Source organism: Triticum aestivum, chromosome 7D (assembly GCF_018294505.1).
Source record: "Triticum aestivum cultivar Chinese Spring chromosome 7D, IWGSC CS RefSeq v2.1, whole genome shotgun sequence".
NCBI classification, from domain to species: Eukaryota; Viridiplantae; Streptophyta; class Magnoliopsida; order Poales; family Poaceae; genus Triticum; species Triticum aestivum.
In genome coordinates this window covers 599,854,715-599,872,747 of record NC_057814.1, presented here as the reverse complement: position 1 = coordinate 599,872,747, position 18,033 = coordinate 599,854,715, and the positions used below count along the sequence as shown (strand labels likewise).

General features: G+C 44.6%; 1 long non-coding RNA gene across 1 annotated transcript; it reads left to right on the top strand.

Moving 5' to 3' along the window:
• The first annotated feature begins 271 nt into the window (after positions 1-271).
• On the top strand, positions 272-4,050 carry LOC123168622 (uncharacterized). Its single transcript, XR_006484432.1, has 5 exons — positions 272-572; positions 1,281-1,340; positions 2,002-2,103; positions 2,950-3,074; positions 3,168-4,050. It is a non-coding gene; the product is annotated as an uncharacterized lncRNA (long non-coding RNA).
• Positions 4,051-18,033: the final 13,983 nt, after the last annotated feature.

The following is an 18,033-nucleotide window of genomic DNA, read 5'->3' as shown; positions in this document are numbered from 1 at the left end:
AACCCTCGGCAAATATATCTATCTATCTATCTATCTATATCTATACCTATACTAATTCTTGACTTCCAAAAAATTCCCACGTTAATCAGAAAATAAGAGCCATTTATCTGGTGGGACCGTGTTATTATGGTCAAGATTAATCCATGTAATCAGACCAATTCCCACACAGTTTCAAAAAAAAAAAAAACCACACTAATAAAAAAAATCCATCAGAATCCCTCATGGAGACTCCCACGTGCACGTCTCTTTACGAAAAGAGGCCACTCTGCCCGATTGGTTCGTCTACCTCCTCCACTATTTCTCCGCCGCCTCTCCATGCCCTAGACTCCCGTCCATGACACCTCATCCATGCTACAGTCAAATCTCTCATCAATCCCCTACCTCCCCAATCTCAAAATTACAAATCTCGGACCACAATGATCTCTACATGCCCTAGACTCCCGTCCAAGGGACCTCAACGTTTCATCCATGCTACAGTCCAATCTCTCATATCAATCCCCAACCTTTAGATCTCCTCAATCCCCTTCCTCCCCTATCTCGGGTTTTCAAATCCAGGACCGCAATGATCTCAGGTAAACTATGTGTGTTGTATCCCATCAGATTCATGCGCCCCTTGATCCAGAGAAGTATGCCAGATCCGTGTGTTCTTTTGATCTGGAAAACTTTGCATCGTAGGAGCATTGGTAATTAGTGTTTTAGGGCTCCATCAAGAAAAGAAAATCGGGATTGTACATGTTTCACATCACAGTGCTTACCAGATTATGAATTGTAGGGAGTGAAGGAGAACCGGCCAGCTGAGATAAAACTGCATGATAGTTGATGCCAACTGCAGCGTTGTGTACATAACTACATATAGAAATCAACCATTGTCAGCCAGTTCTATTTGATGTTTATAGAAGCTTTATAGATATTTTCCTATGGAAGGGATTTGGAGATTGTATGTTGTTCCTTCCAATATGTGCTAACTCTCAGATTATCTGCATGTTTAATGAACAGTTCTTCTGTCCAGGATTATGAATCATATCTTCTAGACTGTATACTAATTGCTTGGTAGATTTGTAAGATTTTAGTACTGTTTGGCTGTGCAAAAATTTATCTTCATGTAGGATTATTGAGTTACAAATGTTTCTGTTTTCTGGTTGGTTTGTTGTATTCCAAAACGAGTCTAGAGAGATGATCTTTTTAATACAATAAATCTTATTAAATTTTCCTGCATTGTAACCATGGAATCCATATTGTCATTGTTTGTTTTAAATATATGTGTGATCCTTCCTTTGCAGTTACAGTATCCAGATAGCATTGCTGCCACACTTACAGAAAATATGATAAAGAACTTGCAGGTACACTTTCAGATTGCTCTCAGTGATTTTTCATGTTTATTGCAAAGGGTTCTGCGTAATGATAAATATCCTCTCAAGAAATTTGTAGATTTATGTTGTCCCATTATGCATGGCAAAATATTGACGCATATGCCTCTAGATCTACTTCATTGAACAGTAATCTGCAGTCTTCACTAGCATATAACAAAAAATTATATGAGGAAACTTACACAATTGCCTAACATTGTATGCAGATGAAAAGTATAATTTACAATCTTTATCTCAAACCATTAAATGGTTTTTTCTACTGCTAAATCCAATATGGTCAGTTATTGATTACACATGAGGTGCTTCTTTTGTCACTGAAAGTTTTACAATAGTCCTAACTTCTACAGGTAAGGAATTGATTCGCCACTCGATAGGTTTCTAGCAATTTGAATTTATCTTCCCGTTCCGACCTAATTACAATATTATTTTCTGCAAATCATAGTTGAAATCTGCGGTTTCTTTATGCTGGTAAAAAATAAAGCAGTGTTCTTGATATTCCCCATCTCTTTTCGTAACACAGTGTGCATCTTATCCTCGCTCATGTATGCAATCTCGGTAAGAATCCTCTATCTTAATTTAAACTACACTCTAATTCCATGGTTTTCCTCGGCGTGTTGAACACTATTTGGATCAGTGTTTCAAAAGACGTGGCGTGGGCTGGAAGGATACCGCAGAGGCATCAGATGGTTGGAGGGATCGGCAAGGGGAGGAGGCTGCCAGGGCTATGAACTAGCAAGTAATTTCTATTTTTTTTTGTAATTATATTTGCGTCGTCCTAGATACTACTTGGTTCATGTTTCTTGCTACCCACTATGTGTAATATGAACCAAACTTCTCACGTGTTTATGTTGCTTAAATATTTCAGACTTAATTAGAAGTAAAATGACATGTCGTTCATAGTAATTCTGGATGGTCACAGCTAAAATGACAGTTTGGCTGCGTAGACTACTTCAATAATTTCTCTGACCGCCCATTGTTGTTTATAAACTACAGAGGTTCGCTGGCCTATACACAACTCTATCAGGTTTTGAACCTCGCCTAATCTCATAGAATATTTTTGAATTTTGTCTTGGCCAGAATTACTATATATGATTTATCTTTGTCTCTTTCTTACCCATTCCTTCCGCATGAGAATTGAGGAGATCAAACACCGACATAAATCGGAACGGTGACACACTTATCGGACAGTGACATGGTACTTCTCCACAAACAGGGTACAAAACTGTAAGAAAGCTCTTAGAAAGTGTTAAACTTATTGGTCTGTGATGTCGTAATACCTGATAGAGGTTGCTCATGCTGTAGTGATGAACATATCTTTAAAATTATTCGCCTTGATGACTTCCTTTAGCTCAGTAGAAAAAATGTAAAGAGGCATGGGTTGTACTGCCCAGTCTATTTTGTTTCAGTACTGAAGTTACAACTATTTTTTGTTTTCAGCGTGAAAACTCCAATTTTTCCACATTGTTAGCCAGATCCTCGAACGATTTTGAAGAACCTTTAGTCTCTATTTTGTACACATGTAGATTTTCGTTGGGTACAGTTGCATCACAAAATCTTACATATGTTGTGGACTAACCTGCAGATAATGCTACTTTAGAAACCATGTGGACGCCATCCAAGGACAAAGAAAGAAGCGGTATGGGCTAGGGATTACATGTTGGCTACCACTTACTGGAAACATGAGACGCGGATTGACATGGAAACAAGGTATTACAAATTCCATACTCCCATAATCTAGAAAAGGATGAGTCAGACTTCCCTTCACGAGCTTTCTTTTCTTTATGGTTCATGTACAAACAGAAGAAACGAGAAGTGGTTTCTCTCAATGCCACACGCTTAGTTGGTGGAGAAAGCTGATTGATATTCCAAGTACGCATGGAAAGTAACTTGATGAAGTAAACAACATGGCAACAGGGTGATTGGATTTTTCATCCTTTTTCACAGTTCATTTATATGCTTATTTCAGATCAGTTACCAATGACATTCAATATAGAAAAGAAGGGGAAAACTTGTGCTTTCTAAGTACATATGATTTCCATGCTTTGGTGTTACTTCTTTTGGGCTTTAATGGATGCTACCAGTGTGCATTGAGAAAAAAAAGTATTTCAATCTAAGGGGAATACAACGTGTATAATTATTATGTGCTAATGCACAAAAGTCCTCAAGTATATCATGCTTCCTGCTACTAACTTCATGTCGATGGCACGTCCATGCTGCTGCATGTTGCTAGCAGATTCAACTCCCTCGATGATATATTTAACTTAGACATCCTCAAGCAGCTATGGCGTACTCTGCTGCCAGTTTTCTGTAAGTATGACCCCGTTTTGCCCTTTTTATGAAGTTCTATATATTATCTTTGAGCTTAGTTTTATTTGGAAGGGATTGAAGAAGAAAGGTAGATGACCCCACCATCCAGCGGCCAACCATACAGAACTTGGAAATCATAATATTAGGCATTCTGGCTCATTGTAGAAGTATGGTAAAACAACACTATTGTCTATTCATTTGTCTACTTGAATACAAAATATGATTAATAGGGAGGGGCGTTTTGGCTCCCAGGAGCACATGCTTCTGGCTGTACAGTAACACACACAAAAATTAGTAAATGTTTTTAGAAAATTCTGAAATCTTTTGTGGATGGTCGGGTTAGTGTTAGAACCATGTCTGACAATTTTCATGTGAATTGGAGCAACAGTGTTTTGTCGGTGATAAAAACAAATTTGGGGTGACATTTGGGGGTAACATTTGGTGTTCAATTTGTTTTTTTTTGCACAGGACAAAATGCTTAACCTTTTTGCCTCAAGTTTTTCAGGTAAGCATTTGTATGTGACTAAGAAAACATAAAAAATCTGTCTTGATTTTTTTGACATTTGAATTTCTGATTACTTCCACAATTTATAGCACAGTGGTACATATGTGAAATATGTTAGCTCCTTGATGTACATTGATATAATTGTTTTCTACCTTATGTATGTCAGATAAATAATCTTCACATTGTATATACACGTACTTCAAGAGTACAAAAATAAAGGAATAGTTGCTACCGATATTTACACTAACTAACAAAATAGTTAAGAGAAAGAATAATTAAACAATATATTATAGAGAACCAGGACCAAACAGTACGACAATGTACATCAGAATGCAAGACCCATGTGCTAAAAAATGACATGTCAATGGAAGACACATGTGCTACAAAATGACATGTTAGTATCAATTATGAAGCAATACCAATTAGATTCTAACCTTCAATGAGTAATGCTTACAAAGTGATTCTTCTATGCAATATGATGAAGATATGCCATGTTTAAAATAACTATATCAAAAGAACCACACATTCCAATGTGGCAAACCCATGTAGAGCCTAACAACTCAACTGGCATAGAAAAAGTGATAAGCATTAGAGACAATAGAGCAATAAGACAACAAAAACATAGTTACAAATAAAATGTGCCCTAAGAATCGAGTATAACTCCATACTTCGAATGCATATTTATATATTTCTCCTACATTTTATACTAGCCCGTGCGAATGCACGGGTTGACGACTAGTGGGCTTAATGGGCCAAGTAAGGGAACACAGCAGCCGACAAGGGGCTGGTGCACCCCCTATAGGGCCAGCCACGTGGGGAGAAAGGGAAAGGAGAGGAGGAAAAGGAAAGTATGAAGTAGGACTCCTACTTCCTTCTCCTCCCCCATCCTTCCTTCCCCCTTGTCCAAATATGGTAAGGGGGGGGGGGGCGAATTGGACTAGGGGCCCAAGTAGGATTCCTCCTACTTGGGCATGCCCTAGGCTGCCTCCCTCCCTCTCCATCCTTTATATACGTGGGGAGGGCACCCCTAGAACACACATCAATTGTTCCTAGCCGTGTGCGGCGCCCTCCTCCATAGTTAACACCTCGGTCATATCGTCGTAGTGCTTAGGCGAAGCCCTGCGCCGGTAACTTCATCATCACCGTCTCCACGTCGTCGTGCTGACGGAACTCTCCCTTGGCCTCAACTGGATCACGAGTACGAGGGACGTCATCGAGCTAAACGTGTGGTGAACACGGAGGTGCCGTACGTTCGGTGCTAGGATTGGTCGGATCGTGAAGACGTACGACTACATCAACCGCGTTGATATAACGCTTCCACTTTCAGTCTACAAGGGTACGTGGACACACTGTCTCCTCTCGTTGCTATGCATCTCCTAGATAGATCTTGCGTGATCGTAGGAATTTTTTTGAAATTACTGCGTTCCCCAATAGTGGCATCCGAGCCAAGTTTATGCGTAGATGTTATATGCACGTGTAGAACACAAGTGAGTTGTGGGCGATAATAGTCATACTGCTTACCAAAATGTCATACTTTGATTTGGCGGTATTGTTGGATGAAGGAGCCCGAACCGACATTATGCATACGCTTACGCGAGACTGGTTCTACCGACGTGCTTCGCACACAGGTGGCTGGCGGGTGTCAGTTTCTCCAACTTTAGTTGAATCGAGTGTGGCTATGCCCGGTCCTTGTTGAAGGTCAAAACAGCACATACTTGATGAAAAATCGTTGTGGTTTTGATGCGTAGGTAAGAACGGTTCTTGCTCAGCCCGTAGCAGCCATGTAAAACTTGCAACAACAAAGTAGAGGACGTCTAACTTGTTAAGACATGATGCTAAATTTTATTGTATGAGATGATCATGTTTTGTAACGGAGTTATCGGCAACTGGCAGGAGCCATATGGTGGTTGCTTTATTGTATGCAATGCAATCACCCTGTAATTGTTTTTACTTTATCACTAAATGGTAGCGATAGTCGTAGAAACAATAGTTGGCGAGACGACAACGATGCTACGATGGAGATCAAGGTGTCACGCCGGTGACGATTGGTGATCATGAAGGTGCTTTGGAGATGGACATCAAAGGCACAAGATGATGATGGCCATATCATATCACTTATATTGATTGCATGTGATGTTTATCCTTTTTGCATCTTATTTTGATTAGTACGGCGGTAGCATTATAAGATGATCTCTCACTAAATTTCAAGGTATAAGTGTTCTCTCTGAGTATGCACCGTTGCGACAGTTTGTTCGTGCCGAGACACCACGTGATGATCGGGTGTGATAAGCTCTACATTCACATACAACGGGTGCAAGCAAGTTTTGCACATGCAGAATACTTGGGTTAAACTTGATGAGCCTAGCATATGCAGATATGGCCTCGGAACACTGAGACCGAAAGGTCGAGCGTGAATCATATAGTAGATATGATCAACATAGTGATGTTCACCATTGAAAACTACTCCATCTAACGTGATGATCGGACATGGTTTAGTTGATTTGGACCACGTGATCATTTAGATGACTAGAGGGATGTCTATCTAAGTGAGAGTTCTTACGTAATATGATTAATTGAACGTTAATTTATCATGAACTTAGTCCTGATAGTATTTGCATATCTATGGTGTAGATCAATAGCTCACATATAACTCCCCTGTCTTATTTTTGATATGTTCCTAGAGAATACTAAGTTGAAAGATGATAGTAGCAATGATGCGGACTAGATCCGTGATCTGAGGATTATCCTCATTGCTGCACAGAAGAATTATGTCCTTGATGCACCGCTAGTGACAGACCTATTGCAGGCGTATATGCAAACGTTATGAACGTTTGACAAACTCGATATGATGACTACTTGATAGTTTAGTGCACCATGCTTTACGGCTTACAACCGGGATTTCAAAACGTTTTGAACGTCATGGAGAATATAAGATGTTCCAAGAGTTGAAATTAGTATTTCAGACTCATGCCCGTGTCGAGAGGTATGAGACCTGTGACAGTACTTTGCCTACAAGATGGAGGAGAATAGCTCAACCAGTGAGCATGTGTCCAGATTGTCTGGGTACTACAATCGCTTGAATCAAGTGGGAGTTAATCTTCCAGATAATATAGTGATTGATAGTGTTCTCTAGTCACTATCACCAAGATAATAGAACTTCGATGAACTATAATATGCAAGGGATGACGAAAACGATTCCCGAGCTCTTCGCGATGCTGAAATCGGCGAAGGTATAAATCAAGAAAAAGCATCAAGTGTTGATGATTGACAAGACCACTAGTTTCAAGAAAAAAAAGGGCAACGGGAAGAAGGGGAACTTAAAGAAGAACGGCAAGCAAGTTGCTGCTCAAGTGAAGTAGCCCAAGTCTGGACCTAAGCCTTAGACTAAGTGCTTCTACTGCAAAGGGACTGGTCACTGGAAGCGGAACTGCCCCAAGTATTTGGCGGATAAGAAGGATGGCAAAGTAAACAAAGGTATATTTGATATACATGTTATTGATGTGTACTTTACTAGTGTTTATAGCAACCCCTCAGTATTTGATACTAGTTCAGTTGCTAAGAGTAGTAACTCGAAACAGGAGTTGCAAAATAAACAGAGACTAGTTAAGGGCGAGGTGATAATATGTGTTGGAAGTGATTCCAAGGTTGATAACATCACCATCGCACACTCCCTTTACCTTCGGGATTAGTGTTGAACCTAAAATAAATGTTATTTGGTGTTTGCGTTGAGCATGAATATGATTGGATCATGTTTATTGCAATACGGTTATTCATTTAAGTCAAAGAATAATTGTTGTTCTGCTTACATGAATAAAACCTTCTATGGTCATACACTTAATATAAATGGTTTATTGAATCTCGATCGTAGTGATACACATATTCATAATATTGATGCCAAAAGATGCAAAGTTGATAATGATAGTGCAACATACTAGTGGCACTGCCGTTTACGTCATATTGGTGTAAAGCGCATGAAGAAACTCCCTGCAGATGGACTTTTGGAATCACTTGATTATGAATCACTTGATGCTTGCGAACCATGCCTCATGGGCAAGATGACTAAGACTCCGTTCTCTGGAACAATGGAGCGAGCAACTGACTTATTAGAAATCATACATACCGATGTATGCAATCCGGTAAGTGTTGAGGCTCGCGGTGGGTATCGTTATTTTCTGACCTTCACAGATGATTTGAGTAGATATGGGTATATCTACTTAATGAAGCATAAGTCTTAAACATTTGAAAAGTTCAAAGAAATTCAGAGTGAAGTGGAAAATCATTGTAACAAGAAAATAAAGTTTCTACGATCTGATCGTGGAGGTGAATATTTGAGTTACGAGTGTGGTCTTCATTTGAAACAATGTGGAATAGTTTCACAACTCACGCCACCTGGAACACCACAACAAAATGGTGTGTCCCAACGTCGTAACCGTACTTTATTAGATATGGTGCGATATGTAATGTCTCTTACCGATTTACCACTATCGTTTTGGGGTTATGAATTAGAGACAGCTGCATTCACGTTAAATAGGGCACCATCTAAATCTGTTGAGACGGCGCCATATGAACTATGGTTTGGCGAGAAACCAAAGTTGTCGTGTCTTAAAGTTTGGGCAGTGATGCTTATGTGAAAAAGTTTCAACCTGATAAGCTCAAACCCAAATCAGGAGTAATGCGTCTTCATAGGATACCCAAAGAAGACTGTTGGGTACACCTTCTATCACAGATCCGAAGGCAAGATATTCGTTGCTAAGAATGGACTTTCTAGAGAAGGAGTTTCTCTCGAAAGAAGTGACTGGGAGGAAAGTAGAACTTGATGAGGTAACTGTACCTTCTCTCGAATTGGAAAGTAGCTCATCACTGAAATCAGTTCCAGTGATGCCTACACGAATTAGTGACGAAGTTAATCATGATGATCATGAAACTTCAGATCAAGTTACTACCAAACCTCGTAGGTCAACCAGAGTACGATCCGCACCAGAGTGGTACAGTAATCCTGTTCTGGAAGTCATGTTAAAAGACCATGATGAACCTACGAACTATGAGGAAGCGATGATGAGCCCAGATTCCGCGAAATTGCTTTAGGCCATAAAATCTGAGATGGGATCCATGTATGAGAAAAATGTATGGACTTTGAGTGACTTGCCTGATGATCGGCGAGCCAGTAGGAATAAATGGATCTTCAAGAGGAAGACGGACGCTGATAGTAGTGTTACTATCTACAAAAGCTCAAATTGTCCAAAAAGGTCTTCGACAAGTTCAAGGTGTTGACTATGATGAGAGTTTCTCACTCGTAGCGATGCTTAAGTCTTTCCGAATCATGTTAGCAATTGCCGCATTTTATGAAAACTGGCAAATGGATAACAAAACTGCATTCCTGAATGGATTTATTAAAGAAGAGTTGTATATGATGCAACCAGAAGGTTTTGTCGATCCTAAAGGTGCTAACAAAGTTTGCAAGTTCCAGCGATCCATTTATGGAATGGTGCAAGCCTCTCGGAGTTGGAATATACGCTTTAATAGTGTGATCAAAGCATATGGTTTTATACAGACTTATGGTGAAGACTGTATTTACAAGAAAGTGAGTGGGAGCACTACAGCCTTTCTGATAAGTATATGTGAATGGCATATTATTGATCGGAAATGATTTTCTGGAAAGCATAAAGGAGTGTTTGAAAGGAGTTTTTCAAAGAAAAACCTCGGTGAAAGCTGCTTACATATTGAGCATCAAGATCTATAGAGATAGATCAAGACGCTTGATAAGTTTTTTTTCAATGAGTACATACCTTGACAAGTTTTTGAAGTAGTTCAGAATGGAACAGTCAAAGAAAGAGTTCTTGCCTATGTTGCAAGGTGTGAAGTTGAGTAATACTCAAAACCCGACCGCGACAGAAAATAGAAAGAGAATGAAAAGTCATTCCTTATACCGCAGTCATAGGTTTTATGAAGTATGCTATGCTATGTTCCAGACCTATTGTGTACCTCACCATGAGTTTGGTAAGAGGGTGCAATATTGATCCAGGAGTGGATCACTGGACAGCGGTCAAAATTATCCTTAGTACAATAAGGATATGATTCTCTATTATGGAGGTGACAAAAAGTTCGTCGTAAAGGGTTACGTCGATGCAAGCTTTGACACCGATCTGGATGAATCTGAGTCTCGATCTAGATACATATTGAAAGTGGGAGCAATTAGCTAGAGTAGCTCCATGCAGAGCATTGTAGACATAGAAATTTGCAAAATACATACGGATCTGAATGTTGCAGACCCGTAGACTAAAATTTATCTCACAAGCAAAACATGATCACACCTTAGTGCTCTTGGGTGTTAATCACATAGCGATGCGAACTAGATTATTAACTCTAGTAAACCCTTTGAGTGTTGGTCACATGGCGATGTGAACTATGGGTGTTAATCACATGGTGATGTGAACTATTGGTGTTAAATCACATGGCGATGTGAACTAGATTATTGACTCTAGTGCAAGTGGGAGACTGATGGAAATATGCCCCAGAGGCAATAATAAAGTTATTATTTATTTCCTTATTTCATGATAAATGTTAATTATTCATGCTATAATTGTATTAACCGGAAACTTAGTACATGTGTGAATACATAGACAAAACATAAGTGTCCCTAGTATGCCTCTACTTGACTAGCTCATTTATCAAAGATGGTTATGTTTCCTAACCATAGACATGTGTTGTCATTTGATGAACGGGGTCACATCATTAGGAGAATGATGTGATGGACAAGACCCATTCGTTAGCTTAGCATCTTGATCGTTTAGTATGTTGCTATTGCTTTCTTCATTACTTAAACATGTTCCTATGACTATGATATTATGCAACTCCCGAATGCTGGAGGAACACTTTGTGTGCTACCAAATGTCACAATGTAACTGGGTGATTATAAAGGTGAACTACAGGTGTCTCCGATGGTGTTTATTGAGTTGGCATAGATCGAGATTAGGATTTGTCACTCCGATTGTAGGAGAGGTATCTCTGGGCCCTCTCGGTAATGCACATCACTATAAGCCTTGCAAGCAATGTGACTAATGAGTTAGTTGCAGGATGATGCATTACGGAACGAGTAAAAAGACTTGCCGGTAACGAGATTGAACTAGGTATTGAGATACCGACGATCGAATCTCGAGCAAGTAACATACCGATAACAAAGGGAACAACGTATGTTGTTATGCGGTTTGACCGATAAAGATCTTCGTAGAATATGTAGGAGCCAATATGAGCATCCAGGTTCCGCTATTGGTTATAGACTAGAGATGTGTCTCAGTCATGTCTACATAGTTCTCGAACCCGTAGTGTCCACACGCTTAACGTTCGATGACGATGTGTATTATGAGTTATGTGATTTGATGACCGAAGTTTGTTAGGAGTCCCGGATGAGATCACGGACATGACGAGGAGTCTCGAAATGGTCGAGAGGTAAAGATTCATATATTGGAAGGCTATATTCGGACACCGGAAGTGTTCCGGGTGATACCGGGTCACCGGAAGGGGTTCTGGGCAACCCTCGGCAAAGATATGGGCTTAATGGGCCAAGTAAGGGAACACACCAGCCCACAAGGGGCTGGTGCGCCCCCTATAGGGCCAGCCACGTGGGGAGAAAGGGAAAGGAGAGGAGGAAAAGGAAAGTATGAAGTAGGACTCCTACTTCCTTCTCCTCTCCCATCCTTCCTTTCCCCCTTGTCCAAATATGGTAAGGGGGCCGAATTGGACTAGGGGCCCAAGTAGGATTCCTCTTACTTGGGCGCGCCCTAGGCTGCCTCCCTCCCTCTCCATCCTTTATATACGTGGGGAGGGCACCCCTAGAACACACATCAATTGTTCCTAGCCGTGTGCGGCGCCCCCCTTCACAGTTAACACCTCGGTCATATCGTCGTAGTGCTTAGGCGAAGCCCTGCGCCAGTAACTTCATCATCACTGTCGCCACTCCGTCGTGCTGACGGAACTCTCCCTCAGCCTCAACTGGATCAAGAGTACGAGGGACATCATCGAGCTGAACGTGTGCTGAACACGGAGGTGCCGTACGTTCGGTGCTAGGATCGGTCGGATCGTGAACACGTACGACTACATCAACCGCGTTGATATAACGCTTCCGCTTTCGGTCTACGAGGGTACGTGGACACACTCTCCCCTCTCGTTGCTATGCATCTCCTAGATAGATCTTGCGTGATCGTAGGAACTTTTTTGACATTACTGCGTTCCCCAACAGGAGAAACAGACACCCGCCAGCCACCTTTATGCAAAACTACTTGCATGTCTGTCGGTGGAACCTGTCTCATGAACGTGGTCATATAAGGTTGGTCTGGGCCGCTTCATCCAACAATACCGCCGAATCAAAATAAGACATTGGTGGTAAGCAGTATGACGATCACTGCCCACAACTCTTTGTGTTCTACTCGTGCATATCATCTACCCATAGACCTGGCTCGGATGCCACTGTTGGGAAACGTAGCATGCAATTTCAAAAAAATTCTTACGCTCACGCAAGATCTATCTAGGAGATGCATAGCAACGAGAGGGGGAGAGTGCGTCCACGTACCCTCGTAGACGAAAGCGGAAGCGTTTGACAACGTGGCTGATGTAGTCGAACTCCTTCTCGTTCCGACCGATCAACCACCGAATGTACGACACCTCCGAGTTCTGCGCACGTTCAGCTCGATGACGTCCCTCGAACTCTTGATCTAGCAAAGTGTCGAGGGAGAGTTTCGTCAGCACGACAGCGTGGTGACGGTGATGGTGAAGTGATCCGCGCAGGGCTTCGGCTAAGCACTACGACAATATGACCGGAGGCGTAAACTTTGGAGGGGGGGCGCCGCACACGGCTAACAATCGTTGTTGTGTGTTCTAGCGGTGCCCCCCCCCCCACATATATATAGGTTGGAGGGGAGGAGAGGCAGCCAAGGGGACGCCCCAAGTAGGAGGAATCCTACTTGGGCGCCTCCCAATTCGGCCTCCCCCTTTCCATATTCATCCGGAGGGGGGAAGGAAGGAGGAGGGAGAAGAGAAGGAAGGGGGAGGCCGAATCCCTCCCCCTCCTTTCTCTCTTCTCCTCTTTCCTTCCCCTCCTAATTCGACCTACATGGGGTGCACCAGCCCCCTAGGGGATGGTCTGTCCCCTTCTTGGCCCATTATGCCCATGTAGTTGCTGGGGGGATGCCCGGAACCCCTTCCGGTGACCCGATATGTACCCGATACCCCCAGAACACTTCCGTTGTCCGAATATCATCGTCCTATATATGAATCTTTACCTCTCGACCATTTCGAGACTCCTCGTCATGTCCATGATCTCATATGGGACTCCGAACAACATTCGGTCACCAAAACACATAACTCATATAATACAAAATCGTCATCGAACGTTAAGCATGCGGACCCTACAGGTTCGAGAACTATGTAGACATGACCGAGACACCTCTCTGGTCAATAACCAACAGCGGAACTTGGATGCTCATATTGGTTTCCACATATTCTATGAAGATCTTTATCGGTCGTACCGTAATGACAACATGCGTTATTCCCTTTGTCATCGGTATGTTACTTGCCCGAGATTCGATTATCGGTATCTTCATACCTAGTTCAATCTCATTACCGGCAAGTCTCTTTACTCGTTCCGTAGTACATCATCCCGCAACTAACTCATTATTCACAATGCTTGCAAGGCATATTATATTGTGCATTACCGAGAGCGCCTAGAGATACCTCTCCGATACTCGGAGTGACAAATCCTAATCTCGATCTATGCCAACTCAACAAACACCTTCGGAGATACCTGTAGAGCATCTTTATGATCACCCAGTTACGTTGTCATGTTTGATAGCACACAAGGTGTTGAGGATATAAACCTTAGAGTCACCCGCCAGAAGGGGCCGGGTTACTCATAATAGTCATCGCCCGAAGCCCGGTGCCAAGCTTGAAGACGGCGGGCCATAGATGGGCTTAAGACCCGGATATGGCTTAAGGCCCGTAGTTACAACCGTCATTATGGTAGAACTTGTAGTGTAAGGCAAGAATAGTTGAGAGTCCGAGCCGGACACTCTTATGAGCCGGCCGGGACTCTGAGAGCGGCTGGGCGTCAACCTCTCTATATAAAGGGACGACCCGGCAGCGGTTTAGGGACAAGAAAGATCTCGTCGAGAGCCAGGCATAACAGTTAAGCTCCCTGGTCATCGAAACCCTAATCAATACCATCTCAACTGGACGTAGGCTTTTACCTTCACCGTAAGGGGCCGAACCAGTATAAACCCTCGTGTTCCTTGTCCCGTTTAACCCCTTCAAGCTTCCAAGCGGCGATGGCTCCACGACTAAGTCTAGCTTGAGGACATCTGCCGTGACAATTCCACGACAGTTGGCGCCCACCGTGGGGCCAGCGCACGGTGGATTTGAGTTCTTGAAGGGCAACTTCGAAGGGCTCAAGGGATACGTTGTGGGCCGGATGACCAAGAGTCGTCGCGGCAAGCTCTACATCGACGATGCAAGCTGGGGCCCCGACGTCGGCTCAATTGAGTACGGATACCGGGTCCCCTTCGGCGGAATTCATGTTTTCATTGGCAAGATTAGTGAGCCGGGCCCTGAGCCGGATCTCTGCGCCGATCTCATCGAGACGGCTCAGCGCGCACGACCCGCCCGGGCCCGGCCTGCTTTGAAGAGTGTTTTTGTGGGATGTATCCATGAAGGGCTCTTTGGTGGATCTGGATCTGGTGATGAGACGGCCGCCGGCTCTGACGGCGAATCATCCACAGATGAGTCAAACTCGTTGTATCAACTTCAAGATGGCAGGCTAATGGGTTGTTCTGATGGTGACAGTATTCCGGACCCGTTTGAGCCGCCGAGCCGGGTTGGAATCTTCATGGCTGGTGCGCAGCCTGTTCAGAACCCTGCTGCTGGGGCAGGAAACCCGGTGCCCTCGCCGGCTCAGGTGCTGATGGATCTCACGGACAAGATGACGGTCCTGTTGACCGCCGTGGTTGACCCGGCGGATCAAGCTCAGCATAACGCGGAGGTAGCGCATTTAAAGTTAGATCTCGTGGAAGCCAAAGAGGATCTGGCAGCGGAAGGGATCAGGATGGCTGCGGAGAGGGCGGCTCTCGACGCCCAAACTCAGTTGATTCAGGCACAGTCCTTCCGGCTCACGATGGATCAGAACGCGTCCAATGAGATCATGAGAAGGAGGCATCAAAAGGCCCAATCTCGGCTCCCTCCGGTTTACGATCCTCGAAACCTCTTCAACATGCCAGGCGCAGGGTCTAGTAACCCGCCGAGGATCATAGTGCCCGGGTCTGGGACCCCTGTTCAGCCACAAGTGATGGGTCCTCCCCGGGTGAACCCTGCCCCGCCTCAGTATGTGCCAATACCACCGGGTCATTATGCTAACCCGCTGGAGAACATGGTCGCCGCAGCGGCACGGCTGGCGGCCCTCCCAATCGACGGCGACTCTCCGACGGCTATTGGAACCCGCCGGGTCAGGGAACTCCTTCAGACAGCGCTGGCACAGCAAGAGGCGTATTCTTACAGCCGGGACAGGATCCACTCGACCCCTCGTCCAGGCCGAAGCCAGAGTTACAGCAGACACATGGTCTCAGCGACCGGCTCAAGTAATGTCCGCCGCCATGACCCGCCCCCTGGCCATGGCCCGGCTCATAACGGAGCCTTTCACGCAGCAGACCAAGACAGAGCGCGGCAAGAGGCGGAGCAGGTGCCTCAGTTGACGGCTTACCAGACTCCCCCGGCTTATCCGACGACTTCCGTCGACGTGGGTATCCCTGCCAGGACTGGAGGTGTCCCTTGTTTAGTGCCGGCCCTCCGCAATGAAAGTCTACCCAAGGACTTCAAAGGCCCTAGGAAGGTGCCTAATTACACGGCTGACTTACAACCCGGAGCCTGGATCGAAAGTTACTTCACCATGATGTTAGATGGGACTGCCCGCACATGGTTGAAAGGGCTACCACCGAACTCCATCGGGTCTTGGGCTAAGCTGAAAGCCCGGTTCATCCAAAACATTAAAGATACATGTAGGCAGTCTATGTCAACTATGGATTTGACTAACTGTAAGCAGCAGGAGGGTGAGTCTACGACACATTGGGTTCGCCGGGTCAAGGAGATAATACATTCATCGGATAAGATGGATGCTGGCTCTGCCGTCTTAATGTTGGAGCAGAACTGTCGTTTCCTGCCCCTGAAGATGAAACTCGGGCGGCTTAAGCGCGACTGCAATGATATGGGTACGCTGATGGCGGCTCTCGTCAAGTACGCCGATTCTGATAGTACCAAGGACCCCGCTTCAGATGATGAAAGGACAGGGAAGGGAAAGAAGAACGGCAATGGCAAGGGTCCTCAGCATAACCCGGGGAACCAAGGAAGTGGCAAGCGTAAGGCCGACGGCAGCCTAGAGTTCGTGGCCAACACCAGCTCACAAGGTAATAACCAGCGACATAAGGGGAGGCCCCCTCCCCGAGCTTCCGGGTCAGGCCCGACGCTGGAGCAACTGTTGAATGAGCCCTGTCCGAGGCATGGCTCTAGAGAGAAGCCAGCTACTCATCTATGGAAGGATTGTGCAATCATGAAGGCCTTTAAGAATTCCAACGCCTTTAACGGCAACAATGGCCCGGGCGGTGGCTCAGGCGCCGGCGGCTTTCATGGCCCGGGCGGCGGCTCAAGTTCAAATCCTCAGAATGGTCAAGGGGGCTTTAATCAGCAGTCTGGCCAGGGTCATCAACAGCAGCAGGGAGGTTATCAGACCAATCCAAAGTAGCTTAGTGGTGGACAGTATCATGTATTTACCACCAGTCTGTGTAAGCGAGATCAGAAGCTTCATAAGAGGGCTGTGAATGCTATTGAACCGGCGGTTCCACGCTACTTACGATGGTCTGAGCAGCCTATAGTGTGGAGTAGGGAGGACCACCCTCCCCGGGTGGATAATCCGGGTCACTTGGCCTTGGTGGTGGCTCCTCGGGTGGGAGGATATAAGTTCACTAAGGTGCTCATGGATGGAGGCATCAGCATCAACATCCTCTATTATGAGACTTTCCGTCGTATGGGGTTGGTTGATAAGAACCTCAGCCAGTCAAACACTATTTTCCATGGTGTGGTACCTGGTAAGTCGGCTTATCCAGTCGGCAAGATCGAGTTGGAAGTGGCCTTTGGAGACGAGCACAACTACAGGGTGGAAAAATTGACCTTTGAGGTGGTCAAGATAAGAAGTCCATATCATGCCATATTTGGGCGTCCGGCTTACGCCAAATTCATGGCACGGCCGTGTTACATGTATTTACAGCTCAAGATGCCGGGTCACAATGGGACCGTTACGGTCCACGGCAGCCGGAAGGTGGCCTTGGAGTGTGAGGAAGGTGATGCAGCCTATGCAGAATCTGTTTGCGCAACAGAGGAGTTGAAATTTTACAAGGACAATGTCGACCCAACAGATATGACCTCTCTGAAAAAGCCAACCACGGAGCATGAGCCGGCAATGAAATTTAAGTCGGCTGATGAGACTAAACTTGTTGATTTCGTTCCAGGTGATTCATCTCAGCAGTTTAGCATCAGTGCCAATTTGGATCCAAAATAGGAAAGCGCGCTCATCGAGTTCATCCGTGAGAATAGGGACATTTTTGCATGGAAACCTTCTGACATGCCAGGTGTACCTAGAGAACTCGCTGAGCACACTCTCAATGTTGATCCGAAATTTAAGCCGGTCAGGAAATTCCTTCGGCGGTTTAATGAAGAGAGGCGGAAAGCCATTGGTGAAGAGGTGGCCCGGCTCTTGGCGGCCGGGTTTATTGTTGAAGTCTTTCACCCAGAGTGGTTAGCTAACCCGGTGCTCGTACTCAAGAA